This window comes from Lepeophtheirus salmonis, chromosome 6 (genome assembly GCF_016086655.4).
Source record: "Lepeophtheirus salmonis chromosome 6, UVic_Lsal_1.4, whole genome shotgun sequence".
NCBI lineage: Eukaryota > Metazoa > Arthropoda > Copepoda > Siphonostomatoida > Caligidae > Lepeophtheirus > Lepeophtheirus salmonis.
The window spans coordinates 55,193,449-55,211,059 of NC_052136.2; the positions used below are offsets into that span (position 1 = coordinate 55,193,449).

Genomic DNA, 17,611 nt, shown 5'->3' on the forward strand with positions numbered 1-17,611 from the left:
AGATGTGGTCTATAGTCTATATAGAAGGACCAACTCCTTCAAGCAAACTCCCCTCTCAAACTCAGCTATTGCGTATTGATCGATGAAACTATGTCTAGTACTAATGATGTAGGCGTAATAATTATTAAGAGAAACAAATTCAAAATTGCCCTAATATAATTAACTAAAAGAACAATAATTTAGAACTAGGATTTTGTAAATTTTGAAAACTTTTCTTGTACATAGACATTACAAAATTTGAAATTCTCAACTGTTACGTTCTTAGTTACTCACATCCTCACGTTTTGAAGTTAGTTCAATATTTAAGTTTGATATGGACTTTTAATTCAATTTTATATTTCTAAGAATATACCCTCCTGGCATAAAATTCAATATTACTTTCACCCAAAAAGTTTTTCAATTGAAATTCAATATTATCTTTAAAAAAATAATCACTTCAACTTTAATGGGATTTTCAAAAAAAAAAAAAAAAAGTTCATATGTACTTCAAATTCAAGATTACCTTTTTGAATGAAAATTAATATGATAAATTGAATGTGTGAGTTGGAAGCGTAAAAAAAGATGAATTTGGCGCAGTTTCTAGCTTATTGCATGAGGTTTGAGATTTGAGGGCTCGGAGACTAGAATAGTGACCCTTTACTTAGTCAGAAATATGTATGACATTTAAAGTGTTAAAAAAAATTATGAACGAGCTGATAACTGATAAATCTACAAATTAACTCACTGTCATCTTCTTGTGAGCTAAAAAACTCAACTTGCTCTTCACTAGCTCATGTGTATACAGGATTGAACAGATAAATCCGGACACAGTTTGACTTTATCAAGATCAATAACGAGAGTAAGGTGGTCAATTTCTACAGTCTTTATTTAACAATGTAAGCATAGAAATAATATATTCTCTAGTGAGTAAATCAAAATTTTATGAGGCCATAATATCAATATTGCAAAACACCTGGACCTTCAATAAATTAAATACGTAAATATTCACGTATTGCGACTACAAATATAAAGAAAAGAGAACACTGGGACCAAAGAATGAGAATGTCTTTAAGAAAAAAAAAATATTTTTCTGAATGAATCACAAGAAACTAATATTTATCAAATTTTGTATATTTTTTTTTACAAATATAACAAATACTATTTTGCAGTTTATAGTTATGGCTCTTAAACGTTTCTAAGCCTGAGCCCCCATTCTTGTTTCTGAACCCCTCTTCAAACACAATAGGAAGTCAAATGGATCATATACGTAAAAATTTGAGTTAAACTCTAGAAGTCATATAAAAAACAATGAATGAGCGTTGAGTTATGAGCCCATTACGTGCTACGCTAGAAAAGTAACCATACTTATATATTATATATTTGTATATTGTCTTTATTTAACAATATAAGCATAGAAATAATATATTATTCAATTCGGTCGTTGTCAACCGCCACCATGTGCTTGATCTTGTACTTGAAGCTGTTATATAGGTTTTGTCTCAAGTTGGATCCATCTTCTTGTCTTCACGCAAGATTCTGGCATTCAACGGCTTCACGGAGGGTAGGTAAATGGCACTGTCCTTTCCCTCTTACTCACTCTTGACGTAGAAGTCCAAGGGATTCATATCGGGGGAACTAAGCGACAGATCTCGAAGGCAATGAAAACTAGGATACTGGGTAGGAACCAATCTTGGACAATTTTGGTACTTTGCAACAGCGCACAGTCCTGTTAGAACAAATACAGGCACCCTGCCGCGACTTAGTTCGTCCTCAGGACAAAAGTCTTCTTGATAATTGTAAAATGTATTTAACAACTCCATTTATGGTAAGACCAATTGCAATTAATTGCGAGTTATTACTTCAATTCATTCTGTTGAACATCAGAAAATGGGCCTGGATATGACCTACCATAGGTTAGGATCTAACCTACCATACGAACTTGCATCTTAGGGTTCTTTCAGAATCACATAGAATATTCCCTGACAACATTTGGGAAATTCTAATTCTTGGCTTTTCGATGGTAATCTCTTCAGCCTTCAATTCACGTTTTTTGTCTTCTCTACCACTCGAACCCTGGGGTTATGCCTTCCTTTGTGTATTTTTACACGAAATCGCTTGGTGTCATCATATATATTTTAAATCCTGTACAGTATCACGTTCGCCACACCTCCCTCACTATCAATTTGCTTCAAATATTCCACCAAACAGTTTGAAATCTCATTGGTTCCTCGAAATTATTCTCCCTTATGCCAGGTGTAGCAGAATCCTCTTTTAGATTGGAGTTCTTATACTGTAAGGTTGTGGCAGTTTAGTTTACGTTTATAGTAAGCTGCTCCATTGAATAGTTGCAGGGCTGTTTGTACTTGTTGATCGTAAGTAAAGGTGCATAATCCGGGTGTGCATTATTTGTCAATTTCTTAAGTGTATTGAGTTGATTTTTTGCGTCTAATTTGGGCTATTTCTTTTTTCTTCAATTGTTTCTACTGAAACAGCTAACAAATTTGAATTTTCATCTTGGAAAAGCTCCTTGGTTTTCGCCCAAAATGTTCCCCTCGCTGATTAGCCTCTAGGCGGATAGTTGTTAGCGATTAACTATGACTGAAAAAGATGTTTCAGTTTCCCTACTTATGGTTTACTAACAATGTTTCAGTTTTTTGAAAAAGAAATGGCTTGTTACATTTCGGCTCTAAGCCCAAACATAGACCATGCATTTTTTTTTAAACAAAATTAAGGTGATTTTTCAGATTAAAAAAATCTTAATATTAAAAAAATTATTCATTAAATTCATTTTTCAATGTACCTTAGGAGTTAGTCTATGAAATTACAATGCAATTGAGTGAGCTTGAAGAGCACAAAGGCTGGTTGCATCATCATGCTCAGTGATGAAAATACCTGTACTGATGAACCCGTGCACAACCGTTTGAACAACAGTGCCTTTGGCCCAATGGAGGAGAACTGCAAACTGATAATTACCAAACACCCAGCTTAATTGATGAGCTTAGGATTTGTTGCGTCCAATGGACTGGAGATGACACTTATAGAGTTCAAATCAGAGGTAGTTGGATGAGGAAGAAGTTTCCAGACAATAATGTGGTACTTCAACCAAAGACTCACCGACACGCATTACAAACGTTACACATTTCTTTTTAAAGAGCAAATTCCATTCTGGCCGAAAAAAGGTATGCCTTCATACTTGCCAAATGCCGGTCTGCTCGATATTTCCTTCTAGAGGTATGTCGAGGCTAGTACCTGATGGACAAGAGACCCCTACCTTGAAGCTCTCTCGGGCTCGATGGACGAACATTGGAAGTCCAAATTAAATTATTACCACCTGTCAGTGTTTCTGATAGCACATCAAAGCCATTATCAAATGGAGGCTACATTAAAGATTAGAAAAGATACCACTTGTGCCAACATCTATACAAAGTTTAGCTAATATAGCTCACCTAGATCTGACATAAAACTAGTAAAATTTCTAAACTTCAAATACAAACCTAGTATTAATATTGTGAAATTTGTGTATTTGTCAACACCTAATTATGATGGAGGCCATAAAAATGTGATGTAAAAAACCACTTTTCTCAAAAAGTTGTTTATTTCACATTTCATTATTTTGGCTGATAAACACGGCCTTGAAGAATTTGACACCTCATGAGTGCATGTCGAGGGAAGGCTTGTAGTGTCCGTCATTCAAACCGCGATGCCTTCTAAGCCACTGTCAGTCAGTCCTAGGAAGCCATGTCAGAGAAATACATCCCCAGTGGATTCCAGGACTTCATCCTCCTTGAAGCCATCATTACCGTTATGGGGGGCTATGTTAATGATTAAGAGAGCTCAGATACACATTTATTTATTGTATTAATTATTGTTATTTAATTAAATATAACTTGTTGAAGTTTAAAATTCAATGTGTTCATATTTTAATGAACCACTTGGTATTGTACAAATATAGGAGTTTTTGTCTGTGAAACCCATGCCATTTGACCACTTTTTTGGATATTAAACTATTAAGACCCTTTCATAAACGCGGTACAACTCCTCTCCTCTCCCACTTTATGCCAAGTATCTCTAATTCTGCAGCCACTTCCAAACTACTCCTTGGAGTTTATTTACTAATAGCAATTACAGCCATCTTCTTTTTATATTATAATAGTCGGCAAGTGAGTTGGTTTTCTGCATTGACCTCCACAAATAGGGTAAGGTCATCTGCATTCATGTCTAACAGAAGCTTATGACAACCTAACTTGACACCAAATCCAAAAAAATATCGATTTAATTTTGTCAATAAGATCTTCCATAGTTGGAAAAAAATGTATTAGAGACACGGGACAACCTTGATGGCAACTCTTTTGGAAAAAATCAGTTCAATCTCGTTGCCCCCGATATATATATTTAAGAGGCATGATATAATAGTGCTCTTATTAGGTGAAAATATTTTTTGGGTAAAAGTATTTCCACCATCTTCAAAACATGATTGTGCTCGATAGAATCGAATGCATTGAAAAAGTTTGTTGCAATCACTGCTCTAAATGCTTTTCTTCCATTTACTGGTTCGATGACGGCCCTAATATTCCACGAAATGTTTGAGATTCTTTTGCTTTTAAAAAAACCCTTTTGATCATTCAAACATTGGTTCTGAATACTACGAAATAAAAAATGAGTATCTTTTTTTGTCATCTTTGAAATTGCAAAGAGGTTTTTTTTGGAGTGATAGATTACATGGTTTATGAGACATTCAATAATTATGAAGAATATATTCGATTAAATAATGAGAATGTTTGTACTTAACATAATTAAAAAAGGATTTCTAGGTCTTACAAGGGTTAAGTCCCACTTTTTAAAATTCGATTTTTTCCTCTTTGTAATATGATTTCGAAAGAGTAAATTCAAATCTATTGAATCAATTTTTTTTGTATGATGAAATGATTTGGATATTGTTCATACAACATTTTGATGGCGTTTTGAAAGGTTACTAATTACTCAATACCAACAAAGAATGGATTATCGAGATTCTAGGATGTAGTTACTTTTTTTATTTCGAAAGAGTATCGGTTACAGTTTTGTCGATATATTTTTTTCCTTGGGTCCTTATTTATATAGGGTTATTATTTGAAATACTAACTTATAAAACGGTTATTTAAAAATAAAAATTAGTATTTGAAATTTTTTTTCTAAATTTTATTTTCAAATGAAATTTTTGAAATTTTTCCCCAAAAAATTAAATTACTTGTTAACAGTTGTGAATTATTGAAAAAAAAATTCCAAAAAAGTTTAATATTTGAAATTTTATGTAAACAAGTATAGATTTTTAAAAAAGAATTCACAAAAAATTAATATTTTCATTTTTTTTTTAATTTAATAATTCCAATTAAATTTTTAAATTTTTTTTACAAAAAATTTAATTTAATTTAGCAGCTGTGGATTTTACAAACAAATTTGATTTTTTAAAAACTCCAAAAACAAATAATGTGGACGCTCCAGAGTAAAAAGTACATATTGGGAGTTTCTTCATTTTTGTTAGAACTTATTATCATGTTGACACTCCATAATATATATAAATCAAGTAGCCAATTTGTAACAGCTATTAATGAACATTTGTTATATTGTTATTTGTGGAGCTTTATTACTAACTAGTTATATGGCTTTATTACCAAGGGTAATTAAGTCGTGAATCCCCATGAAAGAGACAAGGGATTGTCTACAATTCATATCCATGGATAAATAAACCCTCTTTAATGTGTTAAAATGACTTTTTTATATTTTGTAATGGACCGCAACTACATTTTATCCTTCAAATAAATACCGCAACTAACTGTTTTGCTCATTTTAACCCTATAACAATAACGTGGTGGTCTTGATAGCTTGAGAAATGTAGAGGTTGTATAATGTTTAATTTGCGATTCCAATTATTATTTATTACTGGTATTATGAAGAAAAAAAATTGTACGCCCCCCCCAAATTAAAGAATTTTTGATTTTTACTATAAAATTTAATATTTGAAATTTTTTTCCTTAACTTTTTTTTTTGAGAACAATCGAAAATTATTAAAAATTTTTCCAAAAAAAATTAACTTTTTGAAAATAGCCATTGGTTTTTGAAATTGTTCCTAAACAAGTTAATTTTTTGTGAATAATTATCAGTCTTTGAAAAAAAAAAAAATTATATATCAAATTGTTTTTTCATATACATATAATATTATATTCCTAATTCATTTATTCGCAATAATATAATATATTTTGAGTATAGTTTTTTCAATATAATTTTTTTTCAATATTTTTATAGAGTTTCTTATGGTTTTAGAGTGCGGAAAAAAATAACCATATACAGAGATAAATGTTTATTCTGTTAAATATAATGTTAATTTCAAAATCAATTTTACCGATTCCGATTCTTTAATATTTTAAATAATAATTTAAAAATACTATTTTGCTACCAGGGGCATGATTATATTTCTGGAGCGGCTTGGTTTTTGTATTTTTTTTGAAAAAAATTCAAGAATTAAAAATTTTTTAGAAATAATTTCTAATATAAAATCTTTAGAAAAAAAATTCTTAAATTAATTTTTTTTTAAATCAAAATTAAAATAAACAATTTGATATTTACAATTTTCTCAAAAATCCACAAATATTCCAAAAAACGAAATATTTCGCTATTTTTATTTCTAAATTCCCAATTATTAACAAAAATATTTTGTTAATTCATACCTTAGAAAAGTAATAATTAGTTTAATACCAGTAATAATTAACATTCGGAATCTCAAGTTAAGCATTATTTCCAGATGCCGATCCCCATTCTAGAAAAAAACACCCAATTATCCTATTCCGATTAATCGTTCCATCACTAAGAGAAATCTTCTCTTTTAAGAATTTTATTTTACATGAATAAAGTCTAAACATTTAATTTGAATAAGTGCTTTTATAGGAACCTTTTAGCAGTAATAATTTGATAATGGTAAAAATCATTCGAAGTAGATATTGATACATAATTATGTACATAACTGTTCTATGTTTTTATAACATGATTTACATACAATGCCTCTAAATTATATTGTAAAAGAACACGTGATGGTATGATGATTTTTTGAAAGAAAATTTTCGACGTGTTTTTTTGTATGTGCACAATAGTTGTAACCTTTATTGTATCATGCAACCTTTTTCCCAAAAGAAATATAAAAAGGCCCAAAATCATCTTGTATTTAGCCAAAGAAGTCATTCATACCAACTACTATGTATGTAGATCTTAAGTAGTCCTAAACTGTAATTGTTATATTATTACAACACAATTTTTAAAATGAATTAAATATATGTATATTGTATTGATGATATTAAAATCTTGCATAGTATTTATTCCATACTGTATTAATAATTTACTTATTAATATACATTTCTATTTTTATATGATAGCCAAAATTTCTTCATATAAATAATAAAATGCCCAATATATATTCGATGTATATTCAAAAATTAAAGTGACTTTGTATTTTGTTAGAAAAAATGTTAATTTATTCATCAATATTAATGTTATCTCCTTCAAAGTCATCTCCCTCAGACTTTTCAACCGCAGAAGCACTTTTTGGTATAACTATGAGCTCTTCCAGCGATGCAACGTTTATCTTCTCAATCGTTACAAATCTCCGTCTTTTCATAGGTCTCTTTAGTTTTGTAAACAGGAAAAAGTTACCCGGGGCCAAATCCAGTGGCGGTTGAGGCATTATTGTGGTGTATTTTTTTTGCTAAAAAATGCGACAATTATTTTGGTCAAAACTTATCAGTTTCAGAAAAAACTTCGTCCTTGAGACTGGTCCTTAAATATAGGTCTTACGAATTTTTTATAAAAATATTCCGTGTTTATTAAGCCTACTAAGAGATATGAGATTTGTATTAAGATATATATCATGCAAAAATATTCATATTTTCGTTATAATACAATATAAACGGGCATATAATATTTTGATTTAGTTATAAAATTTATTATATAATATAACCGAATAACTAATAAAGGTAAACAAACGACGATGACGTCATAAAGGACCGATTTTACCTACTTTAGGGACCAAGAAAAAGGTTGGACTATGGTACTCGGTCCTATATCAGGGGCGTCAGCTGTGATGGTCTAGAGGGATTGTAAATTCGCCCCCAAAAAAGGAATTTTGGAAATTTAATTATTGAAATTTAAAAAAAATGATTTTTGAATTTTTTTTTTTAAATCTTAATTATTTAAAAGAGCTATAGATTTTAATTTTTTTTTCGTGAAGAACTGTGGATTTTCAAAAAAAAAATCGGAAAAATTTAATCCTTGAAATTTTCTTCCAAGAAAATTAATTTTCCAAATTTAAATTTAAATGAGAAATTATTAATTTTGATATTTTTTTTTTTGAAAAAACTCCAAAAACCAAGCTCCCCTCCTAAATAAAATAAAATATATCTATACTCCTGTGAATGATGCCCTTGTATAAATAGTCCGACACAACACTACTATTAAAAATATTATCGCACTCCCCCTTATATGATACGCCTTTCAGTTTGGCAAGCACTGCCTTTAAGTCGAATAAATGTTTTTTTGGTAGAGTGAAAAAACATCCATGGATTCAATTTATGAAATAAATAAGTATCCTCAAGTTGCGAAATTATTCTATGTGTTTTGCTAAAAAAGTACATAATATTACGTCATGGTATGATTAATTGAGTTGTTCTTCATTGTTTGCAATAGAAAATTAAATATATATGCACTTATTTGGATATATAATTTTCTTCAGGTGCTATGAGCAATCAAGGACCTTGTATAAGACTTAGTTGAGGTATTGTAAAAGTTTTAACTTGTAGGTATATTCAGATGGTACAAGATGCAACTTTGACATTTCATAATGTCTTGTATAACCATAACAAACGCTATATTAATTATCAACTGGTACCACAATTTCCTTTTAATCTATTCATCATACTCATGAGTTAATTACTTATTTACGAGAAATAAGACTTAAAATTAATGGTTTTCTTTTGTTTCCATGACGTTCCAAGTTAGGCTAGCATATTTTTGACTGGGTGCAACTTGTTTAAAAAAGTAATATAGGATTTTGAATGAAGAATTACATACCCATATATATATACATAAATATTTGCAATGTTTTTAATATCATTATAGGTTGGAGAAAATGCAATTTCGTATTTCCCACCTCTTTTTTAACTAGTATATCTTGTTCGTTTGGTCTTATCAGATCATAAGATAGGGTGTTGTAAAGGTATGATTGTATACTATAATCTAAGTAAGAAATTCGCCTATATTTTAAATTTTTACTACTTGAAAGTAAAAAACGCGTCAGAGAAGTAAAAAAACACAAAAAAAAAAACTGATGTAGACGGGTCCGTTTTTTTTGTCCGTGTTGTACAACAATGGTTTGAGCAATTTTTTCCCACCTAAATTCTGCTTCTACTGTGAACAACTCTACCGTTAGAAGCTGGTATTAGAACATATGCGGCCAGTATTGGGATTAAGAGATGATTCATATTTAATCGAGACAAAGCCAGGCCTCACACATCTTTAATTACGTGCCAGAAGCTCTTGGAGCTCGGGTGGGAAGTTCTTTTGCATCCACCCTACAATCCGAACCTGGTACCAAGTGACTACCACCTGTTCCTGTCTCTTACCAACGCGCAAGAAGTACAAATTTAGGCTCATTAGAGGCCTGTGAAAATTGTTTGTCCGAGTTTTTTGCGAATAGAGATAAGGACTCCTACGAAAAGAGACTTATGAAGTTGGATTATCGTTGGCAGCAAGTTATAAAACAGAATGGGCATAATTGGCTTAAATTGGATGGTTGTAACACTTCTTATAAAGATTGAACAATAGGGAAAATACGAAATTATTTTTTTCCCAATCTTATTAAATGTCATACATCATATTTGGGTTAATAAGTCGTCAATATTTTTATGAAAAATTCCAAGGATTGACATTTAAGAACCGGTTCTTAGACTGGACTGGGCCGACTAAATTAAGACAGACAGAACAATAGTTAAAAGTACTAGTGTTGAGACTTGTTTTTTTTTTTTGGTTCGGTCTTAAGTGATTTTTTTCTAAATCGCTTTGGACCAATATTTCGGTCCAGACCTTGACCCAAAATTTACCTATTTTCAAATTGTGAACCGATTGTCTCCCCTATCCTGGTTTATGAACAAAACATATATAGAATCGGTTTGGTCCCAATTTTAAATGAGACTTACTTTTTATGACACCAATCCAGACCGTGGATGACATTCTTTGAAAAATATTTATTTAAACCCTCGATAACTACAAATAGAGTAACTGTTAACGCATCTGCTTCTACTATTAGCAATTTATAGATACAGGTCTCTAACTACAAGTCTATAATAACAGACACTCACAATATGCTAAATCAACTAGAGTCTGTGTAGTGTTGAGTTGGAAGAAGTGATGGAATGATTAATCCGAATCGAAAATCGGGTGTTTTTTCTGGAAACAGAATCGGGATCGGCATCAAGAAAATAATGTTTAATTTGCAATCCCTTTGAGTTATAAAAAAACGAAATAGCCCCTTCAAATTAAGGATTTTTTGTTTTGTTAATAGAACATTTAATATTTAAAATTTTATTTGATTTCTCAAAAATTTCATTTTTCATTTTTTTTTAAATTTATTTTTCTGGGAATAACTATGTATTTTTGAAATTTTTCTCCCAAAATTTAATATTAGAAAAGAATTTTCTAATTTTTTTTTGTAAATAACCTAATTTTTGAAATTCTTGTCCAAAAAGTTAACTTTTTGTGAACTGTTGTGGATTTTTGAAAAAATTTTAAGTATAAAAATTTAATATTTGAATTTTTTTTTCAATAATTAATACTTTTACATAATATATGTTCAAAAGGACATTTCTCAATCATTTGTCCTATTTTTGTTAAAAAAAAGTATTGTTTTGTTTAAAATAGTCAAATATATAAAAATTCAGATCTGTGAAATTCGAAAATCACCGTTTTTATGAAATTATTTAATTCCAATATCAAGAATATTACATACCTCTTTTTTAGATATTGGTATATGTATATGCGACTATTTCAATTTAATGAATGTATATTTTTTACCATAACTATAAAATATATATATGAATATAAAAATTAGTCGAAATTTTCAAATTTAGTAATACCTGATTTACTTCGTGAAAATCATGAAAAAACTTATAAATTATAGATTTATTAAAAATATTAATAAAAGTTACAAATATGTTTACAATGTCATACAATTGAGTAGTCAAAAACTTATGATGATCGCTTTATCCGTAGCAGTAGATTACTAATTTAAGTATTATGACGTATATTTGTGATATTAAGCCAAAGAAATATGAGTAAAATAAAAAATACAATTAAAAAAAACGATTCATTATAACGAAAAATATTAATCAGAAAATTTAATAATAGTTTCAACATTAAATATTACAAATGGATTCAAACAATTATTAGGTACAAATGTAAATTATAAATATACAAAATATAATGAGATAGTTTTATAGAGAAAACAATTTACTAATGATGAGTAGAAATACAATCCTCTCCTTTATTCTATCAATCTTCAAATTCCATCTAGAATCCTCGTTCTTCGTCGTCTAACTAATTTGTAAAGCTAAGAAAAGAAAAGTAAATTAATATATTCAGTAGTTATCTCAACTTATTTGACAAACTATTTGCACGCCATTTGAGACAATTCATTCTGTTTTTCTTGACCATATTACTGTATTAATGATAAAATGTAATTTATTCTTAAAAAAGTTATTTGATAAATACTTACTTTTACGAATCTAATATTTCAATATTCAATTTTATATTTAGCTTCTTCCTGATAATTTTTACTTATAAACGGGCCCTTATTTTTGTATGAATGGCCCTCAACATGCTGAAAATCATCTTTAAGTTACAATTTACAATAGATGTGTTTCTGTAAATTGTCTTCTTAGAATTTGCAAGGTCTTGCAAATCATTTTACGCTGGATTTTCATCTAAAAATTTATTTAATTTGGTTTTGAATGGCTCTAGCTTTGATATCGACGCGTAAATGCTCGACAATACTCAAGCAAATAAGTAAAGGAAGTCTTCCTTCTAACGCGTTAATGGCCTCAGTAATTGGGTTGAGATTATTATGAATAATTATTGACAATTCTTCATGAATAAACACTTCATTTATAATCTCCTTAGGTTTAAGAACCGATGATTTTTTTCGTTAAGATTGTTTAAATACTCTCTGAGTACTTCGAAGATATTGAAATAGTAATCAACTGCTTTCAAACAAGTTCCCTAGCGTGTGACGATTGGTGCAGGAGGTAAGAGAATTTGGTAAGAAGCGGTAGTTCCGTTTCCTTTGCCCGGGATTCAAAAACATTTTTTTAATTTCTGAAATGACCTAGTTTATCTTTTGGAATTCTTTACGTGTAAGTTCATCCTCGTTATGGAGTCCATGAGCTACACAAATAGCATGTTTATGTTAGGCGTAGCCTCTTTTGAGGTATTCACTCGCTTTTTACAGTAGGACGCTCCATCCGTGATGAAAACTTTAAAGTTATTTATTTCAAAGTCCAAACCCAGAGTTTGTCGAATACTCTGAACGAGAAAATTTGTAACATAAATGGCATTAGCAACTTTTGTGTCGGTCATGTTGATCAGAAAAGGACAACCAAAGAAATGGCCAATCAAAGGACCCATCAATATAGCTGTCATTGATCGAGCCTGGTTGTCTTTAGTCTCATCAACAGATATGAAAATATCCTTATCTTCAATTTTCCCTTGAATTTAGGAGATTAAATCCTTGCTGACAACCTCCATTAAGCTATGTAGAGTCCTTCTAGAAGGCAAGGTTTTATTGACATATTTCTTCCTAAATTTTGAGAAATTAGGATTCTCCACGGTGAAAAAAAGGTATATAACTAGAAACTTTCATCTTAAAGAAGTCAAAGTTAAAGTCGTCAGAATCATCACGAGTAAAATTTCGTTCGTATGTATTCATATTCTTGATTTGGGACGAGGATATTAAGTAATGTTTGACTCTGGATGGGGAGGGCTGTAGGAAACACGCCCATCTTTATACATGAGTAAAGAACGGGATGTGTGCAAAAAAAAACCAAATAACTAATTATAGCAATTTGAAAAGTAAAAACAGTTGATGCGTATTCTCTTTCTTTGTATCTTTTTCTATATTTAACAATCGTGTGTGCATTAACATCCTACTTTAGAAGAAGAATTATCGCCTATCTTTGGAGTAAATTGATTATAAAATGCATTATAAAATAAATATATATATGAATTTAAATAATATTATCAGTGTTATTTTAAATGTAGAAGGTTCTCCTATTTTGATGGCAGTTATTCATTTTCTCCCCCAAAATTATAAAAACATGCAGTTGATATTAATAAGGGTCTTAATTCAGATATACTTATAGTTGATAATATTGTAGAGAAAAACGCGTGCAAGGAGAAGGGGGGAAAAAGACATATGGTATCATTGTTTAAAATACTGATGTGATTATCATCTGCCTGCTTTATTATGGTTTTTGAGGGTATAACGAATGTATTTATTAGAAAAATGTTTAATGAAAATATAATACGTATTATATACGACTTCGACGTTTTTTATCTGTTACAGTGGATTTGAAAACGTCACACTCCATGAAATTGTAATTCATTATAAACCTTATTCTCAGAATAATAGCTAATGAAACGACAAAGTAGAGTATTTGAAATATATTTGAAGCTCAAAGTTTAAAAAAGAAGGCTTTAATTAAATATAATCTACATACTAAAAAATAAACCATTAAACATTTAAGTTAAATATACAAAATTAAACAATTAAAATCATATAACTATTAATAATAATAAACTATAAATACAGAATATTGAAATAATAGATTGATCCAGATAATTTTTTCTTGTTCTAACATCGGAATTCAGTTAAATATGTCATAACTTTAGGTTGCAATACACAAGCGAGACGTGGAGTTTAATCAAAAAGATAATCAGCCCTCTTCTTCATGTAGAAGTTGCTATATACAATTGTGCACAGGATAGATATATCTCTACCGATGAGATCTAACTAATTATTAATAATAAAGTAAATGTCAAAATCATAAAATTAGACAATAAATATACTAATAAAAATTTTTTATAAATAAATTCATCGTAAAATTTAGAGCAAAAGCTAATTATGTAGTAATGTCTGGCGATATTACTCCCTATTAAGAGCATCAAAAAAGATTTCCCCCCGTTATTTAGGTATGCTTATATAACAACATACTATTATCATGAAGGATATACACAATTGTTAATTATAATGCAACACTCAATGTAACTACCCTCGTTGTTGTGACCATTTAAACATTTGTTTTTGCCTTGTATGAGTTTTCTGAACACCATTTCTTGGAGCCCATCAACCATAGCTAAGCCTTAAGTGATAAAAAAGTAATATTTATTGACTATGTAATATTGGAAAACCTAATTATCATACCCAAGTCTTAAAGCAAAGTAAGTAGTCTCAGACAGACTAGTTGCAAACCATCCAAAGCTACTACCCCCGTTGTTGTGACCATTTAAGCTGTTGTTTTTGCCCTTTACTGAGTTGTGTATCATAATTCTTCATATGTTTAGCTAAAATAAAATCATATTTGATGGTTAGATTTAAAAAAAAATTGAATATTTACTGTGAGATAGTACAAAATTCAGAGTTCCATTTCGATATTCGTAAATACTTTTTACTGATAACTTGATCGTCATTTGGTGTGGATGACTCAAAACATTTTTATGTACTTCTATATATGACATCAGTACCAACGTCCTCCATTAATTTAATGAAGGTTCCTCGGGAAGGGATATGTTTACCCTTGTATTTCTCCATAAATTTTTTGAACGTAGATGATTAGCAAAGGATAAGGTTATATTACATGCAATAAGCATCGTTGTGAGATCAAAGTTATAGTCTAACTTGATGTATTCATCGTTAAATTGATTTTATAGATGAATATCCCTACTCTTGTTATGAAATGAGGATAATGAGTGGCGTGTAATTCTAGACAGGGGACTAAAGGCACATTCATATCGACAAATCCGACAAACCATCTGTTTCTCATCCGGTAAGTATTTTCCAAATTCCTAGGCCTCCATTTTCAGAAATCCAGACAGAAGGCCACGTTATTTTTTGCATTTTATTCAGTTCTATTTAGTAACATAAAAGGTTGCATGAACAATAGACTATAACTTCCACCACAACTAGTTTGACAACAAACAATAGTCATCATGGAACAAGCAAGGAGAGACACCATCCTCGAATTGGCTCGCGTGGGACACAAGCCCTCTGCTATCTACAAGCTTCTTAACTACCCCAAGACCACGGTGTATCGGGTTTTCAATCCCTGGAGGTTGAGGGGAAGGTCTGCTGCAAGGCCCACAACATGAGAAGTGACCAAATCCGCACTCCCCGCGTCCTTGAAGGCCTCCAGAAGTCCATCAAGGCTTCGTCGGGGATTTCCTTGTCCAGGTTGGCCAAGAACCGTGGAATGAGCAAGCAGCTGGTCTCCAAGGCGGTGAATCTGGACCTCAGATACAAGCCATACCGAACGGCCAAACAACACATCCTCACGGCATCCATGAAGGCCACCAGGCTCACCAACGGTAAGTGTCTCCTCAATGACCTGAAGAGCCATGGAGGAAGAATCATCTTCTTCTCCGACGATAAGAACTGGACTGTCGACAGAAGCTACAACGTCCAGAATGACAGGTGGCATGTCAAGGAGGGAGAAGAGGTCCCTGCGTCTTCACCACAAAGTTCCCGACCTCCGTGATGACCCTGGGTGTCATCTGCAGCACCGGTGAGGTGATGCCTCCTTTCTTCTTCAATCCCAAGACAAGGGTTAACGCAATAAGGTACTGCAAAGTCATGGAGGAGTTCGTCATCCCCTGGATGAAGGATACGGCCGCTGGGAGGGAGTTCATATTCCAACAAGACTCAGCGCCCGCACACATCGCTATGAGGACCACTAACCTCTTCAACTCCCACGACATCACTTTCTGGGATCGCAACACCTGGCCCTCCAACTCACCCGACCTCAATTCGTGTGATTACTACTGGTAGGGGAAGTTGGAGGGGGAGGTGTGCGAGGTAAGCCACAAGAGCATCGCGGCCTTGAAGGGCTCCATTACGAGGGAGTGGAATGCTGTCGATTCTGCGGAAGTCATCAGGGCAAGCAAATCCTTCAGGGGCAGGATGGAGAAGATGGTGGCTGCTGAGGGAGGACATGTTCAATAAATTTATTGTTTAATATCATGTCTAACTTTTTTTTATTAACAAATACACTCCAAATTCCATTTTTATCAAGCAGGTTGAATTTTAAAATAGTTCCAATTTATCGTGGACACCCTGTATATACGATATAAAACCTTAGTGTTAAATTACATATAATAATTATTTTTTAACTACCAAGTTTTTGTATTTCCATGTTTTTTTGTATCTTTGATAACATGATGCTGAATATCTTTTTAATTAATGTCCTTCAAGGTCTTACTTAACAAAAATTGTAAAAGAATATATCTTCCAGTATTTGTCAATATCAATGAAATCTGAACACTTACTAATTCGATAATTAATGAAGGTCGAGTGATTTAAATTAATTCATATTTCGGTATATTAAAATCTAAATAATTGGATGCAAAGCAAAACAAACTAGTATACGCACAAGTCGTGAAAATGATACTTCAATGTAATGGAAGAATTTCTATTCGCGTACTCCAAGCAGTTAAGGGTCTCCAAAACCACTTTCTACCCCGTCAGCAAGTTTGAAAGGATGGAGAGGAAGAAAAGCTCCGTCGAAAAGGTCAAATTGGATACGAAGAAGCTAAAGAAAACAGCCGAATCCAATCCCCTCAAGTCCATGAGGGTCCATGCAAGAGATCTCGGAGTTTCACACCAGACTCTGAAGTGTACTTTCAAAACAGTGGGTTGAGGGTAAAAAGTCCACTTTTGACACCAGCAATGAAAAAGCCATCTCCTCCTCTGTAAGACTATTTTGAATGCATCTTTGGTGCATGTCGAGGGGAAGGCCTGTAGTGTCCGTCATCCAAATACCGAGGCCCTCAAAGCCATTGTTAGCCAGCACTGGGACGCCATGATAGAGAATTACATCTGCAGGGGGTGGCAGACCTTCTGCTGCCGCCTGGAAGCCATCGTTACTACTAAGGACGGTTATATTAATGATTAAGAGAGCTCATACACACATCAATTATTAGTCTGAATACAAGTCAAAAGTAAACTATTTTTATTTGAACTAATTATCTATTAAGTAAATATATTTACATTAATTCAAAACAATAACTATCCCATAATAGTGATGAAAATTATAAATGACATAAAAAAGTCAGAAAGATCTATACTAAACTTATAAATAATAGTTTGGGGAGAAAGGAAATCTGTATTTTTCAATATATTTCCACGCTTTTTATGAAGTGTTACAATCATCTAATTTAAGGAACGTATGGTTTTTCTATTCGATTGCCTACATGTTGCCAACACGAATCTAACTTCAAATGCCCTTCTCGTAGAAGACCTTGTACCTATTAGCAAAATACTTGGACATCCCACAAGCCTATATTATGA

The 17,611-nt window shown here is 31.6% G+C and overlaps 1 long non-coding RNA gene across 1 annotated transcript; it reads right to left on the reverse strand.

Annotated features, from left to right (window-relative positions):
- Positions 1-14,189: 14,189 nt before the first annotated feature.
- LOC139905817 (uncharacterized) lies at positions 14,190-15,134 on the reverse strand. Its single transcript, XR_011780888.1, has 3 exons — positions 14,667-15,134; positions 14,474-14,613; positions 14,190-14,411 (listed from the first exon to the last, which is right to left on the reverse strand). It is a non-coding gene; the product is annotated as an uncharacterized lncRNA (long non-coding RNA).
- Positions 15,135-17,611: the final 2,477 nt, after the last annotated feature.